This window comes from Mus musculus, chromosome 9 (genome assembly GCF_000001635.26).
Source record: "Mus musculus strain C57BL/6J chromosome 9, GRCm38.p6 C57BL/6J".
NCBI lineage: Eukaryota > Metazoa > Chordata > Mammalia > Rodentia > Muridae > Mus > Mus musculus.
Window position 1 is genome coordinate 20,376,585 of NC_000075.6, and position 20,616 is coordinate 20,397,200.

Sequence of the window (20,616 nt, forward strand, 5' to 3'; positions counted from 1 at the left end):
TCAATCAACAAGAGTCTAGTCTCTTCTCCCATTTTTGCTTTGTTTTGTTCTGTTGAAGGCTTTTAGCCACCATCTAAGTGTCCAATTTCTTTTTCTGGCTGTTAAAACAAATAAGGAAGGACATGGGCCTGGTGCCTCTGAATCACCTCTCACTGGGATGGCCCTGCCCTCAGAATAATCAAACCTATTCCTTTTTCAGTCTCACATGAAAATCTTTTTTAAATGAACAGTAAAATAGGAAGAATCCATCCTAATGTTCTACAGCACTGCAGGAAAACTATGTTGGAAAGCCATTAAGTGAAGATTCCAAAATAACTAACAGGGACTGGAAAAAATGGCTCAGCAGTTAAAAGTACTTTCTGTTCTTGCAGAGGACTGAGGTTTGGGTCTCAGCAGTCACATGGTGGCTCACAACTGCTCTTCTGACTTGGACACCTGGATATGCTGGGTCCAGCATAGCTGCAGAAGGGGAGGTATGACATAATTCCTGCCCCTGGAGCATCACCAGGCTGTTGATCCCCAAGTGTGCTGATGGTTGCTATTGCCCTGAAGCTGATCTGCTATCTTTTCTAGTTTACTTTTAATCTCTCTTTCTTGGGAATATACTTCCCCCATTACTCAGAACTAACCACACCATAATAAATTAAACAAATGCGGTTCTCAGGAATGAGGACTGGAGGTGGTCATGAGGCTGTGGAGGACAAGAAACAGACCTTCCACTTGGCCCTAAAGGATCTAGACAATGTAACCACAGAAGCCATTAAAGTCTACATGGTCCTTTGTAGAAATTGCTTCTTACAAGATTTGGTCAAAACTGGAATTATGAGGAGACATATGTACCCTCGGTCCAATGACTGCTGCATTAATTAGTCAGAATGAACTTGAGGATATCAAGGATAGAGAGTTAAAGTTGTCTAAAGAAGAGTCATAGATAGGAAAAGAAGGAATATATAAAAAACAACCAAATGATAGATGGGTTTATTTTATAGGAGAAAGGCTTATATATTATTAGAAATTAACAGTATTAGAAGGTGAATACATGAGGCTACAGAATTGCTAGGATGACAAAATAAAGATGAGAGAATTAAAAGATGATATATAATGTAAGCATATAAAAAGTTAGTACTTCATTCTCCTGGCTACTTGAAAAAATTGGAGATGACAATGCCTAGGGACATATTAGAGAAAACTAGCTGCTTTACTTGCATAAATTTTAAAACTTTGCAATAAATTATTTTAACCTTGGTAGTCTGCCACCTTTCTGTTCTTACATAAAAGTAGTTTCTGCTTCTGGTTTCCATCCTTGCCTGGAGCTGACCTTGTGCCACAGCTCTCTATACCCAAATACTGCTGGGAGAGAGCTGATCTCCCAAGAGTGCTGACACAGGCTTACAGGAGGGACAAGCCACAGTCAGAGACAGCAATACCAGCTAACAACAGAGATAACCAGATGGCGAGGGGCAAGGGCAAGAACATAAGCAACAAAAACCAAGGCTACTTGGCATCATCAGAACCCAGTTCTCCCACCACAGCAATCCCTGGATACCCCAACACACTGGAAAAGCAAGACAAATCACATCTCATGATGATGATAGAGAACTTTAAGAAGGACATAAATAACTCCCTTAAAGAAATACAGGAGAACACAGCTAAACAGAAAGAAGCCTTTAAAGAGGAAACACAATCAAACTACAGAAAAACACAATCAAACAGGTGAAGGAAATGAAAAAACCATCCAAGATGTAAAAATGAAAATAGAAACAATAAAGAAATCACAAAGGAAGCCTGGCGTGGTGGCGCACGCCTTTAATCCCAGCACTCGGGAGGCAGAGGCAGGCAGATTTCTGAGTTCGAGGCCAGCCTGGTCCACAAAGTGAGTTCCAGGACAGCCAGGGCTACACAGAGAAACCCTGTCTTGAAAAACCAAAAAAAAAAAAAAGAAAGAAAGAAAGAAATCACAAAGGGAAACAACCCTGAAGATAAAACACCTAAGAAAGAGATCAGGAGTCATAGATGCAAGCATCACCAACAGAATGCAAGAGATAGAAGAGACAATCTCGGGGGCAGAAGATACCATAAAAAACATTGGCACAACAGTCAGAAAAAATGCAAAATGCAAAAAGCTCCAAACCCAAAACATTCAGGAAATCCAGGACACAATGTGAAGACCAAACCTAAGGGTAATAGGTATAGAAGAGAGCGATGATTCCCAACTTAAAGGGCTGGTAAATATCTTCAACAAAATTATAGAAGAAAGCTTCCCTAACCTAAAGAAAGAGATGCCCATAAAAATACAAGAAGCCTACAGAATTCCAAATAGGTTGGAGCAGAAAAGAAATTCCTCCTGTCATAATAATCAAAACATCAAATGCACTAAACAAAGAAAGAATATTAAAAGCAGTAAGGGGAAAAGGTCAAATAACATATAAAGGCAGACCTATCAGAATTACACCAGACTTCTTCTTTTTTTTCTTTTTTTTCTTTTTTTTCTTTTTTTTTTTTTCTTTTTTTTTCTGAGACAGGGTTTCTCTGTGTAGCCCTGGCTGTCCTGGAACTCACTTTGTAGACCAGGCTGTCCTCGAACTCAGAAATCCGCCTGCCTCTGCCTCCCAAGTGCTGGGATTAAAGGCATACACCACCACTGCCCGGCTACACTAGACTTTTTTTTTTTAACTCATAATTTTGCAGTTGTTTTATTTTTTAATATTTTTTATTACGTATTTTCCTCAATTAAATTTCCAATGCTATCCCAAAAGTCCCCCATACCCTCCCCCCCCCCACTCCCCTACCCACCCATTCCCACTTTTTGACCCTGGCGTTCCCCTGTACTGGGGCATATAAAGTTTGCGTGTCCAATGGGCATCTCTTTCCAGTGATGGCCAACTAGGCCATCTTTTGATACATATGCAGCTAGAGTCAAGAGCTCCGGGCTACTAGTTAGTTCATAATGTTGTTGCACCTACAGGGTTGCAGATCTCTTTAGCTCCTTGGATACTTTCTCTAGCTCCTCCATTGGGGGCGCTGTGATACACAAGACTTCTTAACAGAGACTTCTTCTCAACAGATGATCCTGGGCAGATGTCATACAGACCGTAAGAGAACACAAATGCCACCCCAGGAAAAACTTTCAATTAACATAGATGAAGAAACCAAGACAGTCCATGACAAAAACAAATTTACGCAGTATCTTTCCACAAATCCAGCCCTACAAAGGATAATAGATGGAAACTCCAACACAAAGAGGGAAACTACACCCTAGAAAAAGCAAGGAAGTAATCTTGTTTCAACAAACCCAAAAGATATTGGCCACACAAATATAATTCCACCTCTAACAACAAAAATAATAGGAAGCAACAATCACTTTTCCTTAATATCTCTTAACATCAATGGACTCAATTCCCCAATAAAAAGACATAGACTAACAGATTGGATACATAAACAGACCCCAGCATTTTGCTGCATACAGGAAATGCACCTCAGTGACAAAGACAGACACCACCTCAGAGTAAAAGGCTAGAAAATATTTTTCCAAACAAATGGTCCCAAGAAACTAGCTGGAGTAGCCACCAAAATTGACTTTCAACCAAAAGTTATCAAAAAAGATAAGGAAGGATACTTCATACTCATCAAAGGAAAATCTACCAAGAAGAACTCTCAATTCTGAATATCTATGCTCCAAATGCAAGGACACCCTCATTCATAAAAGAAACTTTACTATCAGTCTGGTAGTTCCTCAGAAATTTGGACATAGTACTACCTAAGGACCCACTCCTAGGCATATACCCAGAAGATGCTTCAACATGTTCCAATATGTTCATAGAAGCCATATTTATAATAGCCAGGTGTAGCAGAATTTTCCACCCAATTAATTTAAACATTAATACAACAAGAAGCCTGTGATTGGGCAGTGGAAAAGGAAGGCGGCCAGAGATTTTTAGAGATGGGAAAGAGAGGACAAAAGAGAAGGAGGAAAATGGAGGAAGAGAATGACAATCCAGATTCCATGTGGCTTTAAATAGCCACAGGTAGCTATGAATATCATAAAAGAATAGAATAATTGGGATAACTTGTCTAATCTAAATATGCAGTTTGTATCATTATCAATTGGCTCTAAAATTATTACGTGGGCATCTTGTGAATTGAAAATTTATTGACATATAAAAGTGACTGATAATTATAAGCTTCTAGAGTTTTGATTTACTGGGTTAAGGGGATTTGTGACGACTAGCTGCAGGTGGAGGATGGCTAGGGAGGTACAAGGGACTCTGAGACAGGCAAACTGGAGCTGGGAAGACCACCGTCTGGGGCTAGCCATGGAGGCAGCAAGATGAAGATAGGGGGTTAGGGGAAGAATAGGGGTATAGCGTGGGGTGGGGCCATTTTTAATATTTCCTGTAACAGGCAGAAGCTGGAAACAACCCAGATGTCCCTCAATGGAGGAATGAATACAGAAAATTTGGTATATTGACACAATGGAATACTTCTCAGCTATTAAAAACAATTACTTCAAGAAATTCGCAGGCAAATGGATGGATCTAGAAGATATCATCCTGAGTGAGGTAACTCAATCACAAAAGAACAAACATGGTATGTACTCACTGATAAGTGTATATTAGGCAAAGAGCGTGGAAAACCCACAATATAACTCACAGACCACATGAAGCTCAAGAGAAAGGAAGACCAAAGAGTGGATGCTTTAGTCCTACTTAGAAGGGAGAACAAAAAGATCAAGGTAGAGGGTGGGAAGGACTTGGGAAGAAGAGAGGAGGGGGGGTAAAAAGAGGGGAAGAATCAGGTATGGGAAGAGATGGAAGAGACATACAGAGGGTCAGGAAATTAAATAAAGGTGTGTAGCAATGGGGGATGGGGAACTGGGGGTAGCAACCAGAAAGCCCCAGCTGCCAGGAAAATAAGAGCCACCCAGGACCCCTCAGAGATGACATTAGCTGAAATACCCAACAAAGGAGAGGGAGAACCCGTCAAGACCATATCCAGAGGTTAGGCACACACACACCCCTTGAGGGATGGGGCCACCCACCCATCTCAAAATTTTTAACCCAGAATTGCTCCTGTCTAAAGGAAATACTGGGACAAAGAGTGGAGTAGAGACTGAATAAAAGGCCATCCAGAGACTGTGCCACATGGTGATCCATCCCACATGCAGACACCAAACCCAGACACTATTGTGGATGCCAAGAAGTACTGACATGAGCCTGATACAGCTGTCTCCTGAGAGGCTCTACCAGATCTTGACCAATACAGATGCGGATGCTCACAGCTAACCATCAACTGAGCACAGGAAACTCAAATGGAGGAGTTAGGGGAAGGACTGAAGGAGTTGAAGGGGCCTTATCTGGCATCAATGGGAGGAGAGGCCCTTGGTTCTGTGAAGGCTTAATGCCCCAATGTAGAGGAATGCTAGGGTGGTGAGGAATAAGTTGGGGGAGGGAGCACTCTCATAGAAGCAAGGTAAGGGGAGATGGGAAAGGGGGTTTTCCCCAGAGGGGAAACCAGGAAAGGGGATAACATTTGAAATGTAAGTAAATATCCAATTTTTTAAAAACGAATAAAAAGAAGAAACATTTAAAAAGAAACTTTAAAAGGAAAGTAGTTACTAATGACTGCTGTCTGCTGTACCAGGAAACTCCAAGAGCTGTGTGCAGCTACCCATGAAGAACAGGCTGGGTAAAAACTATAAGGAAATATGCCTTTACTTTGTGTTTAGTTTCTGTTTTAAGGAAGCGTGGACTTGGACTAATTATTCAGGATTCATAAAAATTATGTAAATTTAAGTATTTTTTTTTAAAGTTAACAATGGTCAAAGCTTTGATGATGTAGCTTCAGTATATAAAAGACTGGGTTCAGGCTCTCTGTCAAGAGAAGGCAAAAGAATAAAAAGGAAGAAGGAAAAAGAATGAGAAGAATGAAGCATGAATATATGTGATGCTCATACATACATGTAGGCAAAACACTCATATGCAAAAATAAAAACAAATAAAATCCTTACAAATAAAGACAAAAAAGATTTCTAATGTTCCTAACACAAAAGAAACATGTTTGAGGCTGCAGACAAGCCAACTATCCTCATCTGGTCATTACACTTGTACAAATGCTGCTCAAATAGTGCATCATACACAAAAATATGCAATCCCTAAGTATCAAGAAAAATAGTAAATAAAATCAGTTAGTAAATATTATAAATAAATAGCAATGGCATGTATCTCCAGGTACCAACAATTCTTTCTTCTTGGTATTTAACAAGACAAGTTCTTAAATGGCCTATATAAGCCCCCACTCTACACAGACACCATCAACCTAAAGGGAGTTGAAATATACACAAACTGAGAGCAACAGTGTTCTCAATTTCAAGTTCTTCATTTAAATCCTCAAATGGTACTTTTATATGCCAGGTCATATACATCGCCACTTGATTCAGATTAAGGGGACAGGGATGTATCTTTATGATTTAGCTCTTGCTAAAACATATCAGTTAAAAATGCATGAGTTCAGTCAATCTTGCTTTTAGATTAAAGCTATGCCTGGGGAATCCCACTAAATTGAAACATCTCAAGCTAATGAATAAATACAGAAGAAAACAATACACAGGCTTTACTTGAACTTTATCCTTGCTTAGATTTCTCACAGTCATAGTGTTTACTGTAGAAAAGCATTCCATTTTGGCCTTAAACCTTCTAATATAGGAGACAGTAAAATAAAATCAAAGATATTCCTACTTGTTGGCTTGATAAAATGGTCGCATAGATCCCTAGTTAAAACAACTAAGAGAGACAATACACAAAAATAGGGAGCTTAGGGTTAAATTTTATATTAAAAACAATTCTAGGAGGGTGATTATCTATCTCTATTGTTTCTCCATCTGTGGCCAACTTTGCTTGCTGAAATCCAAATATTAAAGGGCATCTATTAACATCTTACTATAACCTTGATTTGCTGGTACCACCACCTAGCCCCCTAGAAGCAATACTCGTGAAATTACTGATTCCATACATTCGACATCTGGTAATTACTGAACTCCAATAAATTCTGTAGTGTCTACTTCAATAGCTTCTCAGCAGAGTTTGCTTCCACCTCCAAAGTGAAATAGTACTCATTTTCCAGGTGACCTAACAGAACTGTCATCAAGCACTATCATTGCAAGCAAGAGCGCTGCGGCGAGACCCAACTTCTTCAGGAACACGAGTGTAACATTACACTGGCGAGTTAATAATCTAAAGTAAAGGGCATCAGAGGGGCTGAGAAACTCCTGACTCAGCATACTGACTAGAAAGCCAACACTGAAGAGAACATGATCTGCAGTCAGGAGCCAGGGAAAACCTTACAAAAACACTCAACATATGATAAAGCAACTACTGGCATGTCTCCGTCCTAAGACTACAAAGAACAAACATACAGATGAAATTTCCAGTCTCTTTTCTGCCCTCTCAAACCCCAAGCCCCTCGACACACACTCTCCACCTTCCCAGGAAAGGACAACCTCCTTCTGCTGAGGTCTCCTCTCTCTTTCATTATCATACTGCCTCTGTCAATCCTAACAAACAAGAACAATGATCTCCAAAGAGACTCAGGTGACACACTGAAAAAGGCAGTCCCAACACTCGCTAATACTTTAGGAAGAGGGAGAGATGACTATTTCCCACTCCCTTCAGCATCACTAACTCCAACATCTAGTATTTTTGGATTAAATCGCCATTTTTTTCTTTATTTTACCTATTACCATACAAAGACAGGAAAAATATAGCCCTCAACTTTGAGTCTTCATCAATTTGCAGTCTCATATTTATTTCCTTTATTAAATATTAAGCTTCTCCAATTGCTACAAGCTGCCCAAGAATATAGGCTGAATTTTGTCGCTTTGCCATAACCAACTATCCACATATACAAGAAATGACCAAATAAAACACCCATAAATAAATAAATAAAAACACTAATAAGTCATGTAACCACTTCCACAATGGAACATGTTATTTTGGGGAAACACATATTTTTCTGGTCATTGTCATTATTTGGTTCAGGATCAACTTTTATTTCCTTTAAGGCCAGAGCTATTTTTTTTTTCCATCAACACAACTCACCCAAACATTTTTTGCAGAAATAAATCAACCCGAATACTTCAATAGTCTCCACCCATTCCTCCTACAGGTCCTTGTTTTGAATCCTGTAGGTAGGGCCTAAGAAATTCCGCTACAATGAGTGAATACTGGTTTAAGGTTTTGTTTGTTGTTTTTTGTTTTTCCAGTACACACGCGTTTACAAGCACACCGACAACTAAAGAGATGGCTTTCTACCCAAATGTAACTAAGTGTTGGAAACAAATAAGGGACGTGCGAAGAGGATGCCGTATTTCTGACGACACACGCGTTTGTAAATACAAGGTGGCAAAGCCCTCTCAACAGCTTTCACCTCGCACTCACCTGAACTCGCCAATTCCTGAAAATAAAGACAGAGAACCAAGCGCGCAGCGGAGGTTCCGGCCGCGCTGGCCCGCACAGCCCGAGGAAGTGCAGCCGCCGAGGGGCGGACCCCGCCTCTGAGGAACAAAGGAGCTTCACACCCTAGAGCTCGCGCCGGAAGAGTCGGAAGGTAACACCGCCAACGGCACTTCCGCTCCCGGCCTGGGGCTGCAGGACCAGTTCCGACCACTGCGCGGGCTGTTTGGAAGACGTTCAGAGCAAGAATTTATTTAGTGTCGCCAGCGTCTCATACAAGTTGACGACCACAGAGATGGAAAAAGAACTCTGCAACCAAGGGCTGGAGCGTAAGAGACTGCGGAGGGCGGCTGATGTCACTGCTGTTTTCTTCGACTTAAGTGTCCTCCGGCTTCGGGCGCTTCAGTTTACCCTGAGTTTACGCCCCTTCAGGCAGGGCAGTTACCGATTCCTGCCCCAAGAGTGGCTTTACCCCAACTCGATTTAGAGACTGCTGGCCTGACAACCAGACCAACGACTGGAGTTGTGCCCGTGTGGACACAGGACAGACCTGTCAAAGCGCACACGTCACCCAGTGTTGCTCCTGTTAGGTTTGTGAGCCTTAATGCACCCACTTAAGTATCCAGGTACTTGTGTCTCTAGTCACAGAATTAGACGAGAAACACGCCTTTCGAAGTAAAGACAGTTTATTACGAAAAGGAAAGTAGGGTGGATGAGATGGCTCACAGAGTAAAGAAGCTTGCCTCCAAGCCTGATGATAACCTCAGTTCAAGACCCGATGAGCGAGCCGAACTTCCACAAGTTGTCCTCAGGCCGGCACACGTGCACCTGCACTCTTAACCACATTATACAAAATAATAACTAAAAGAAAATTGGGACCAGGCATAGTGACCCACACTTTTTTTATTAGATATTTACTTTATTTACATTTCAAATGTCCCCTTTCTTGCTTTCCCCTCCGAAAACCCCCTATCCTTTCTCCCCTCCCCCTGCTCACCAACCCACCCACACCTGCTTCCTGGCCCTGGCATTCCCTAAACTGGGGCATAGAACCTTCACAGGACAAAGGGCCTCTCCTCCTATTGCTGACCAACTAGGCCATCCTCTGCTACATATGCAGCTGGAGCCATGAGTTCCACCATGGGTACTCTTTGGTTGGTGGTTTAGTCCCTGGGAGCTCTGGGGGTACTGGTTAGTTCATATTGTTATTCCTCCTATAGGGCTGGAAACCCCTTCATCTCCTTGGGTCCTTTCTCTAGCTCCTTCATTGGGGACCGGACTCTTTTGAGACCCACACTTTTTTAAATTCAGAGTTTGCAAGAGTCGGAAACAGTGTGAGTTGAGTCCAGTCAAGTCTACATAAATAGTTTCAAACTAGTCAGGAATATAGGGTCACACACAAGAGAAAGAAAGGAAGGAAAGGGCTTAAAGGGGGTGAGGAGCACTCTTGAGAATGGGAGTGGTCTAGAGAGCAAAGAGCCTAGAAAATGAAATCTGTTCCTTATGACCCTTATCATGACATTTATATAGTACCTGCCACTCCTAAGTATGTGAGGGCTTCTTTTGAGCATGCTTCATATATGTTGTACATGTTATATAAAAAGACTTCCATGAGGAAGTCTTTTTCTGCCAACTGGCTTTTATATGTTTAATATTACTGTAACTCTTACAGTCTCTCCTGTCACTACATTCTTCTAGTGACTGTATGTTCCTAGATCTTTACTAAAGCAGAATAGAAAGATGAAAATTTGGGGGGACATGAGTAGGAAAAGCCTGAAAAAGTAGGTTTATCTTCTTGTTCCTGCTAATAGACTCAGAATAAACTGTAGACTCTGGGGAAGGGGAGTGTCTTACTACTTTGGCTTTGCTAAATGTTGTTGTTTGTTAATTTTTCTTTCTAAATGTTTGTACCCATATATTGATGCTCCTCTCAACCCTGGCCTTTCACTCACCACCCCCAGTGGGCAGTGGGTAATGCAGAGACTTATAATAGATCAAAGTGCTAAGAATAAGCGACTCTTCAGTTCTCGGCCTTAAATAGGAAATCAGTATCCTTCTTTCCAAGGCCCATGAAACATCGAGGAAACAAGGGTTAAATGAATATAAACTGGAGGATGGAAAGGAGTATTGTGAACACTGTGTTCTAGACATGACCAAAACACCCATGAGCTCCTAAGAGCAATGGCTGGGCACATCAACTGGAAAGACACAGGATGTCCTACAGGAAAAGTTCTTTAAGTCACAGGTTATTTACTAAGAGGTGAAATATTCTGTCCTGCAGGGAAGTTCCTTAAGCTCAGGAAGTAAACAACTCAGGGGCATCAGGAAGTTCCTGAAATAGATCAGATTCACTAGGTCCCTTCTTTTCCAAGTGTGTATTAGCAGTAAGGACTACTAAGAGATAATCTCAAGCTGGGCTGCCTAGAAGAGGCTCATGCCAGGTGAGCAGCCTGGAAGAAACAGAGATTAACCATGCTGCCTAGAAGAGACTTATGATACCCTACCTAGAAGGGACATTCTTTAGCCTGTTACTCAGCCTGCAGGCTGTGCAGTATGCCCCAGGTTCCCAGCATTTGTGAGCCATCATCCATGTTGGGGTGGGCTTTGGTGGGATAGCTATCTTGGAGTTATTTCCACTCCTATAAGTAACACTTCACCAATGTTCTTGTAAATGACCCAAATAAAACTCATTTGTTCACAAATTTGTACTTTGGTGGTATTTATGATTTGGTATGTCATCACTTCCCTGTCAGGTATAAATAGATGTTCATGTCTCTTCAGGAACAGGGTCACACAACTCATGAGACCCACACCTCGCCCTGAAGAGCCATAAACTATAGCTTGTTAAACATTGCAGGAGGTCACAAAAGAACACACTCGGTGTGTACTCACTGATAAGTGGATATTAGGAAGAAAGCTTGGAATACCCACAATATAACTCGAAGACCATATGAAGCTCAAGAAGAAAAACCAAAGTGTGGATGCTTCAGTCCTACTTAGAAGGGGGAACAAAATAGTAATGGGAGATAGAGGATGGGAGGGACTTGGGAGGAAGAAAGGAGGGGGAGGGGAAAGGGGCCAGAATCAGGTGTGGGAGGAGACTGGGGAGATGTACAGAGGATCAGAAAATTGAACAGAGGTTCAGTGGGGGTTGGGGAATTGGGGCTAGCCACCAGAAAGTCCCAGAAGCCAGGAAAGCAAAAAGCTATAAGGACCCAACGAGGATGACATCGGAAATATCAAAGAGGAGAGATAACCTGTAGAGACCATATCCAGAGGTTAGGCATAATTACTAGATGAGAGCAGGGACCATCCACCCATCTCAAAATTTTTTTAACCCAGAATTGTCTAAAGGAAAAAAAGGGACAAAGAGTGGAGCAGAAACTGAAGGAAAGGCCATCCAGAAACTGCTTCACCTGGGGATGCAGCCACCAAACCCAGACACTATTGCTGATGCCAAGGAATGCTTGTTTACAGGAGCCTGATATAGCTGTCTCCTGAGAGACTCTGCCAGAGCCTGACCAATACAGATGTGTATGCTTACCACCAACCATCGGACTAATCATGGGGATCCCAACGGAGGAGTTAGGAGAAGGACTGAAGGAGCTGAAGGGGTTTGCAACCCCATAGGAAAAACAAGATCAACCAACCAGTACCCCCAGACTAAACTACCAACCAAAGAGTAGACATGGAGGGACCCATGGCTCCAGCTGTGAAAGACCCCCATTTCGGGGAGACCCTCGCTCAAGTCCCGGGATGAGCCAACGCCCCAATAACTTGAGAGAAACTGTTCTTGATGCACTATCACATGAGGTTTATTCAGGAATCAGCATGCTGAGGCCAAGCTCGTAACCCACACGGGGCAGAGGAGATCGACCCCCAGCAGTTGCAGTCGAGGGTTTTTAAAGAATAAACCGCAATACGAGGGGAGGAGAGAGAGCACAAAGAATGGGGAAGCTGAGTAAACATCATAAGAATCGGGATGATGAATTACAGCTCATCTCTCACGGAAAGGTTACAGGCTATCTTTGGCAAATATTCTTGGTCCCTTACACTATGGGTCAGGCACCTGAATGGGTCACCCAGTGGTCAACATTCTCTCAGGATGAAGGCAAAAGAACAAAGAACTCCATGCTGGGCTTCGTTTCTAGGGGTCTAAGAGACACATTGAGTTGGGGTCTTACAGCTGCACACATAGCAGAGGATGGCTTTATCTGGCATCAATGGGAGGAGAGACTCTTGGTCCTGTGAAGACCAATTCCCCTATGCTGCAGCATAGGGGAATGCTAGGGTGGTGAGGCAGGAGTGGGTGGGTGGGTTGGGGAGCACCCTCATAGAGCATGGAGGATGGAATGAGGGTTTCTGAAGGGGAAACCAGGAAGGGGGATATCATTTGAAATGTAAATAAATAAAATAACCAATAAAAAAAGAAAAGACTTTGCTGAAAAAGAGAGAGTCATATGTTTTATTGATGTAATCACTAGTAAATTGCCCTTTCTCTCTCAAGTAAATAAGCATATGTGAAAGTGTTTTCTGGCACAAGGGTATCTTAGCAATCAGGAGCCAAGGAATACCAGAAAGTCACACCATAAAACTGATAGGCATTTTCCACCAACAAAATGAGCTGACTCGAGCCATATTAAAGTGTAAAGGCAGGTCTGTTGGGGATAGCTCTCAGGCAAGTTCACCAACCACACAAGAGGGGGTCAAGGAAGGAGACAAAGGAGAAGGGGAAGAGAAAGAGGGAAAGCTTGCATACAGAAAAAGAAGAAAGATAACCAAATATCTGGATTATATAATGAATAGCTGCTGGGTGAGAGGAAGCCTAGCACCTTGTTTGGAAAAGTTCAACATAGAGGGCAGTGAACAACAACCATTCCTGTAACAGGATTGAGGGAGGCTGGGAGAACCTGGAGGCCAGGTCCACATTGATATGTTAAACATGCACCTCAGCTGATTCTTCCAGGTCTGAAACCCAACAGCAATAAGCCTCACACAAGAGGATTTATTGGAGAGAAATCCAGAATGGTGGCTGCCTCTGGCTGGGAACAGAGAGAGCAGCCATCTAGGCTGAGAGGAAGGTTTTTTGGGTTTTTTGGGGTTTTTTCCCAATTTTTTATTAGATATTTTCTTCATTTACATTTCAAATGCTATCCCAAAAGTCCCCCATACCCTCCCCCACCCCCCCACCCCCGCTCCCCTACCCACCCACTCCCACTGAGAGGAAGTTTTTATAGGGTCTTTAGAGCATGTACATTGAGCTAGTGGAAAAGTACTGCATTGTTGGTTAACACTGAGTCATAGGGATGGGGATTTCCAAGTTCAGGGACAGACCAGTCCTGGTGATTTTTCATTAGCCTGTGACCCTACATTTCTCCCTTTTTTTGTTTACTATTGATAACTAGGGGTCTGGGGAAAGGACAGTGTTATCATTAGACTACTTCCTGTTGTGTGGGGGTGTCAAAGTCTTTGGAGCAAGCTTTATCTTCACCATAAGGACATAATCTGGTTGTAGGCCTCTGATTCCATAGGTAGGTTGAGTTTGCTATTAAGGTCATAGTCTACGATGACCGAACAGCTCTCTGAGGACTCCTTTTCCCAGCAGGAAAGCTTTCTCTTCTCTGCCTGACCTTATATAGGGAGCCAGATCCTCACATCCTCTACCTACGGAATGTCACATAGTCCTAGGTGGAATCAGAGGTTCAATTCCCTTTCTCCTGATAAGAACCTGTCCAGGAAGCACCTGAAATGCCTTTCCATACAAATGAGGCATTTCCAGTACCTTAAGCCTCAACCAATGTAAATTCACCTGAAAAATTCCTTCCCACTCTCCAAGATTTATATAGCCCTTATTCACTCTGAATAAAATATATATACAAGCTATTTAACCAAATATTATCTAAGAGAGCTGTTTCACTGAATACTGTCTAAAAGAGCTGTAACACTGAAATCCTCTGATAATGATCCCCCCCCCCCTCCACCGCCAAGTCACCCCACTCAGCAATCCCAGCCTGACCAAGATCCGACTGACCCACCAGCTCTGGGCTCTCTGTCTTCTCCCACCTGGTGTACAGCAGCACCTGGACACCTCAAGGGAGGAAGCAGAACATGGAACCACAGACAGGAGACTGATAATACTGTAATAACAACTAATTAAAGGTCTAATTAGAAATATTTTTGAATTGGTTGTTGAAGAAATTTAGACAAGAAGATTATAAGACTGGAAGAAAATTATTAGGATTAGAAAAAGAAGAAGAGAACTTAAGAAAGGCAATATCCCATTCCATATCTAGGTATCAGTGATCTACTGGCCAAAGGCATTGAGTTGTTCCTTATGTTTTTGGAAAGCTGTCTGGAGTTGTTGGATTTTGTCTTTTACTATACCTGATTGAAGGAGAAACAACATTCCTCCTTGAGAAAGAGGCAAAGACCACTTTTCTCTGTAGATCTAACCCTCACTAATTTCCTCTAATGGTTTTTAAGTGATTTGCATAGAAACAAGAATTGTCCTTAAAACCACATAATAGCCTTCTTATCTTACATCAAGCAGGTAAAGTACCCTATCATATTGTAGAATTATTTCAGCTAATGAATCTACCTGTTGATAAATTTGAGTCTTCTGAGTCCTGCATGGCCATGCACAAAGAATGGCATGACATAGTTCCCACCCCTGGAAGAGAACCAGCAGAGCATGAGTCTCCATGAGTGTTGATGGTTGCTGTGGAAATAAAGCTTGTTTGTACAATAATGTACATATTTTCATGCTCCTCCTTTGGGGAATGCTCTCCCAGGTAACATTAATGGCTCCATGATGATTAGAAGCAGTGCAACTCTGGTGGTGTGTCTATATCTCAGCAAAATGGTAAATGCTGAGACCTTCAGGCCAACCCATAAGGCTGTGAGAAAGAACTCTGAAAACATGAGTTCAGAAATATATAATTTCTCACCTGCAAAATATAAGGATAAAATATGAAATATATGAGGGGCTTCACAGATCTAAAGAAGAGGCAGCTGTACCATGAGCCAACTTGTCATAAAAATACTAAGTAAATAAAAAGATTGAGGGAATGGTAATCTCAGGATGGGATCCTACCCAGCTAGCTTATTGTCTGAGCTTACAAAGGCAGGTGGATATCTGAACTCATTTGCAACATTTAAAACAATGTGCTTGCTGTCTCTAATAATCAGAAGTCTCACTCATGTCATGGGATGCTGATTCATGGGATAATCATAAGGGAACCTGGGGTGGGTGATTGAATTAATATGTAAATAAAAGACTGGGCTTTTGGTCTGTGAGATATGAGCTATCCAGAGAGATTTTAGAATTCCAAGAGAGAACTGTCTTGAGAGAGCTGTCTGGAAAGCTGTCTTGAACAGAACACAGGCTATAAGTTTGTACCCGTGATTTGACTTTGAGTCATTTCTTTCACAGATCCTAGAGACACCTTCCTCAGGAAACCTCTCTAAACTGAGGTTGGCATGGGGCTATTCAATTTTGACAGATACCTTTCCTGGCATGCCAATAGGCAGTATAAGTAACCATTTTGTCCCCAGTGTCAGGAAGAATCCTTTTGACCTAACACTCCAGCCTTTTGTGGAGGATAAGGTGTGGGATGGTGGGCTATGCACAGACAGCCTGGTCCCCGGTTGAGCAAAGGTCTGAAACCCCAGTGACCAGCTGGGTGGTGACTTCCACCTGCATGAGACGGCAGGTGTTTGGCCATGCCTCCTGGGTCCCTGGCTCCTATCATGTAGCTACAGCCTCCTACAGGCCCCCACAGAGAGGTGTGTGGCCATCAGACACATAGGAGCAATACCAAGCCCTCCCACATGCAAATAAAGTTTCCCCAAAGCTCTCAGACCAAACCAATGAAAAGTACCTGTTGTCAGACCCTTACCCACCCCAAAACTGTATATAAGAATCCTATTAAGGGGCTGGTAAGATGGCTCAGTGGGTAAGAGCACCCGACTGCTCTTCCGAAGGTCCGGAGTTCAAATCCCAGCAACCACATGGTGGCTCACAACCATCCGTAACGAGATCTGACGCCCTCTTCTGGAGTGTCTGAAGACAGCTACAGTGTACTTACAAATAATAAATAAATAAATCTTTAAAAAAAAAAGAAGAAGAATCCTATTAGGAAGGTTTAGAGGGGTGTGAGAACTATTCCATAGTCTGAGCCTTCTGTTCTTAGAGCTGTAACACTTGGGAAGAACTCTGCTCTCCTGAAGTGCCACATGAAGCTCTGCCGCACTCCTCACTGACTTTGGCCCAGCTCGACCTGACTCAGTGCAGGGTGGTGAGGAGTAACCAAGGTACCTGGAAGGCACGGCAGAGACAGAGGTGGAGCCAACTGCAGCAGCAGAAATGGTGGAAGCAGCTTCCCCTCCCTGCCCACACTTGCTATACTTCGCTGGAACTCTTGCACCATGCTCAGTCACTGTTGATAATCTGTACTGATATCCATATTGTAGAAAAAGATAACAGGTATCATGCCTTCAAGTAATAGCAAAAGCTTTGAGTTGAAAATTATGAACATTTTTTCCCTTCCCAGAGAGCTAGACATAGAGATTAGACAGAAATGTTTTTAACATAATGAGAAGCACCTCTAAGTCTAACTCTATTGATTAATGTTAAAACTGCAAACTTTCAAAATAGACAGGGAAAAGAAATTTGAAACATTTCTTATGACCTTAGATTATTTGCTTATAACTTTACAACTTGCATTTGCATACCTTAAACATTAGCTTTCATATCCTCAGACACTTTCTTAGACCCTCAGACTTACACATTTTCCATCTAACCATTTACTGAGACATGAGTAGTTATTACTCAGAGTACTCACTGCAAAGAAAATTCCTCTAAATCTTTTTGTCTTGTTTTGTTATCTTTTTTCTGTAACAGCTGTATCTGACATGAGACAGATACAGCTGACATGGGCTTTGATGAGGTTTGTGGGGATATCTGCCTACCTCAGCAATAAGGAGATGTGAGTCCCCAAAACTCCATCAGGACCAAGTAAGTAGTTCTGGTATCCAGAAGAAAGAAGATGGGTTGCTCTGATACTGTGGCAATTACCCATTGCTCCCTGCTGGAGATAGCAGTGGTCAGGCAAAGAGAGCACCAGGACCCTCAAGTCATCCATGGCCATTCCTAAGAGGTCAGCTGGACAGTGATCTGAGTCTGATGTTCCCACTCTCTGAGGCTTATGTAAGCAGTCAACAGCCCAATGCCCCCCTTGATGGCACCTTGAACATGTTTGGAGTGGTCTTTTATAGGGGCTTCGGGGCATGTGCAATGAGCTAATGGAGCATGCACAGTGAATAGTGGAAAAGTACAGCGTGCACAGACATACTGCTTGGAGGTTAACCCCTAGTCATGAGGGTGATGATTTCCAAGTCCCAGGTTTGGGGACAGGCCAAGGGTGATTTTCCACTGGCCTGTCACACTATAATGTGCCAATGTTCATGCAGGCAGTAGGCCACAAAAAAGAGGAAGACTTATCAAGAGGGAAAATGAGTTTGGTAGGATGAGAGAGGACAATGGGAAGAATTAAATTACGAATTAAAAAAAATTAAGACACCATTGGAGTTGGAGATGTTGGTTCAGCAGATAAGAATGTTTGTACCTGGCTGGGCTTGGTGGCACACGCCTTTAATCCCAGCACTTGGGAGGCAGAGGCAGGTGCATTTCTGAGTTCAAGGCCAGCCTGGTCTACAGAGTGAGTTCCATTACATCCAGGACTACACAGAGAAACCCTGTCTCAAAAACAAACAAAAAAAAACAAACAAACAAACAAAAAAGAATGTTTGTACCTTTGCAGAGGACATAGGTGCAGTTCCCATTCACAACCAATTGTAACCCCAGTCCTAGGGTATCTGATGGCCTCTTCAAACTCTTCTGCCTCCAGGTAGACTTCATCCCAGGGATGCAGGAATGGTTCAATATAGGAAAGTCCATTAACATAATCCACCATATAAATAAACTGAAAGAAAACAAACCACCTAATAATCTCACTAAATGGTGAAAAAGGCTTTCACAAAATCCAATACCCCTTCATCTTAAAAAGTCTTGGAAAGATCAGGAAAACAAGGTACATACTTAAACATAATTTGAAAATATATATACAGCAAGCCAATAGCCAACATCAAATTAAATGTAGTGAAACTAAAAGCAATCACTAAAATCAGGTATAAGACAAGGAAGCCTACTTTCTCCCTATCTATTCAGAATAGTACTTGAAGTTCTAGCTAGAGCAATAAGACAGCTAAAGGAGATCAAGGGGATACAAATTAAAAAGGAAGAATCAAAATATCACTCTTAACAGATGGTACGATAGTATACATAAGAGACCCCAAAAATTCTACGAGAGAACTCATACAGCTGATAAATACCTTCAACAAAGAGGCTGGATACAAAATTAACTGAAAATAACATAGCCCTCTTTTATACAAACAATATGAAGTTGAAACCAATGTCTTTCCAAGTCTGTGAAGAATTCTGTTGGAATTTTGATGGGGGTTGCATTGAATTTGTACACTGCTTTTGGTAAGATGGTTATTTTTGCTATGTTAATCCTACCAATCCATGAACATAGGAGCTCTTTTCATCTTCTGAGGTCTTCTGTTTCTTTCTTCAGGAACTTCTAGTTCTTGTAATACAGATCTTTCGCTTACTTGGTTAAAGTTACACCAAGATATTATATAATATTTATAACTATTGTGAAGGGTGTTGTTTCCCTAATTTCTTTCTCAGCCCATTTAAAATTTGTATAAAGGAAAGCTACTGATTTCTTTAAGTTAATTTTAATTTTTAATATTTTATTAGATATTTTATTTACATTTCAAATGTTATCCCCTTTCCTAGTTTCCCCTCCAAAAATCCCCTATCTCCTTCCCACTCCCCCTGTTCCCCAACCCACCTACTCCTATTCCCATTCCTAGTTTTCCCCTATACTAGGGCATAGAACCTTCACAGGACCTAGGGTCTCTTCTCCCATTGATGACCAACTAGGCCATCCTCTGCTACATATATAGCTAGAGCCACAAGTTCCACCATGTGTTTTCTTTGATTGGTGGTTTAGTTCCAAGGAGCTCTAGGGGTACTGGTTAGTTCATATTGATGTTCCTCCTATGGGGCTTCAGACCCCTTCAGCTCCTCGGGTACTTTCTCTAGCTCCTTCATTGGGGACCTTGTGCTGTGTCCAATGGATGGCTGTGAGCATCCACTTCTGTATTTGCCAGGCACTGGCAGAGCCCCTCAGGAGACAGCTATATTAGGCTCCTGTCAGCAGACTCTTGTTGGCATCTTCCCTAGTGTCTGGGTTTGGTGGTTGTTTATGGGATGGATCCCAAGTAGGGCAGTCTCTGGATGGTTGTTCCTTCAGTCTCTGCTCTGAACTTTGTCTCTGTAACTCTTTCCATGGTATTTTGTTCCCCCTTCTAAGAAGGATTCTGAACTTCTTTGCTAATATCCATTTATCAATGAGTGCATATCATGTGTGTTCTTTTGTGATTGGGTTACCTCTTGAGTTAATTTTATATCCAACCACTTTGCTGAAATTATTTATCAGCTGTAGGAGTTCTCTGGTAGAATTTTGGGGGATTGATTATGTATACTATCATATCATCTGAGAATGGAGATGCTTTGACTTCTTCCTTTCCAATTTGTATTCCCTTGATCTCCTTTTGTTGTCTTATTGCTCTAGCTACAACTTTGAGTAATGTATTGAATAGATAGGGAGAGAGCGGGCAGCCTTGTCTTGTTCCTGATTTTAGTGAGATTGCTTTAAGTTTTTCTTTCCTTTCCTTTTCCATTTAACTTGATGTTGGCTATTAATTTGCTGTATAGTGCTTTTATTATGTTTATGTATGTGCCTTAAATTCCTGTTCTCTCCAAGACTATTTTCAAGATTTATGTTATGTATGTGAGTAGCTGTACAAATGGTTGTGAGCCTTCATGTGATTGTTGGGAATTGAATTTTTAGGACCTCTGCTCATTCCTGTTAGCCCCACTCACTCAGTCCCTGCTTGCTCCAGCCCAAAGATTTCTTTATTATTATAATACGTAAGTACACTGTAGCTGACTTCAGACCTGCCAAGAGAGGGCATCAGATCTCATTACAGGTGGCTGTGAGCCACCATGTGGTTGCTGGGATTGGAACTCAGGACT

At 42.0% G+C, this 20,616-nt stretch overlaps 1 protein-coding gene across 2 annotated transcripts in view; it reads right to left on the bottom strand.

Moving 5' to 3' along the window:
• Zfp560 (zinc finger protein 560) overlaps window positions 1-8,598 on the bottom strand; it is a 40,047-nt gene extending 31,449 nt beyond the window's left edge. The window contains exon 1 of one of the 2 annotated variants that reach the window (NM_001004190.3): window positions 8,433-8,574. The gene's annotated coding sequence lies outside the window, so the exon portion shown is untranslated. Of the gene's footprint in view, window positions 1-8,432 lie in introns of both variants that reach the window. The other variant, XM_030244440.1, reaches the window with a different exon arrangement.
• Between the last annotated feature and the right edge of the window lie 12,018 nt (window positions 8,599-20,616).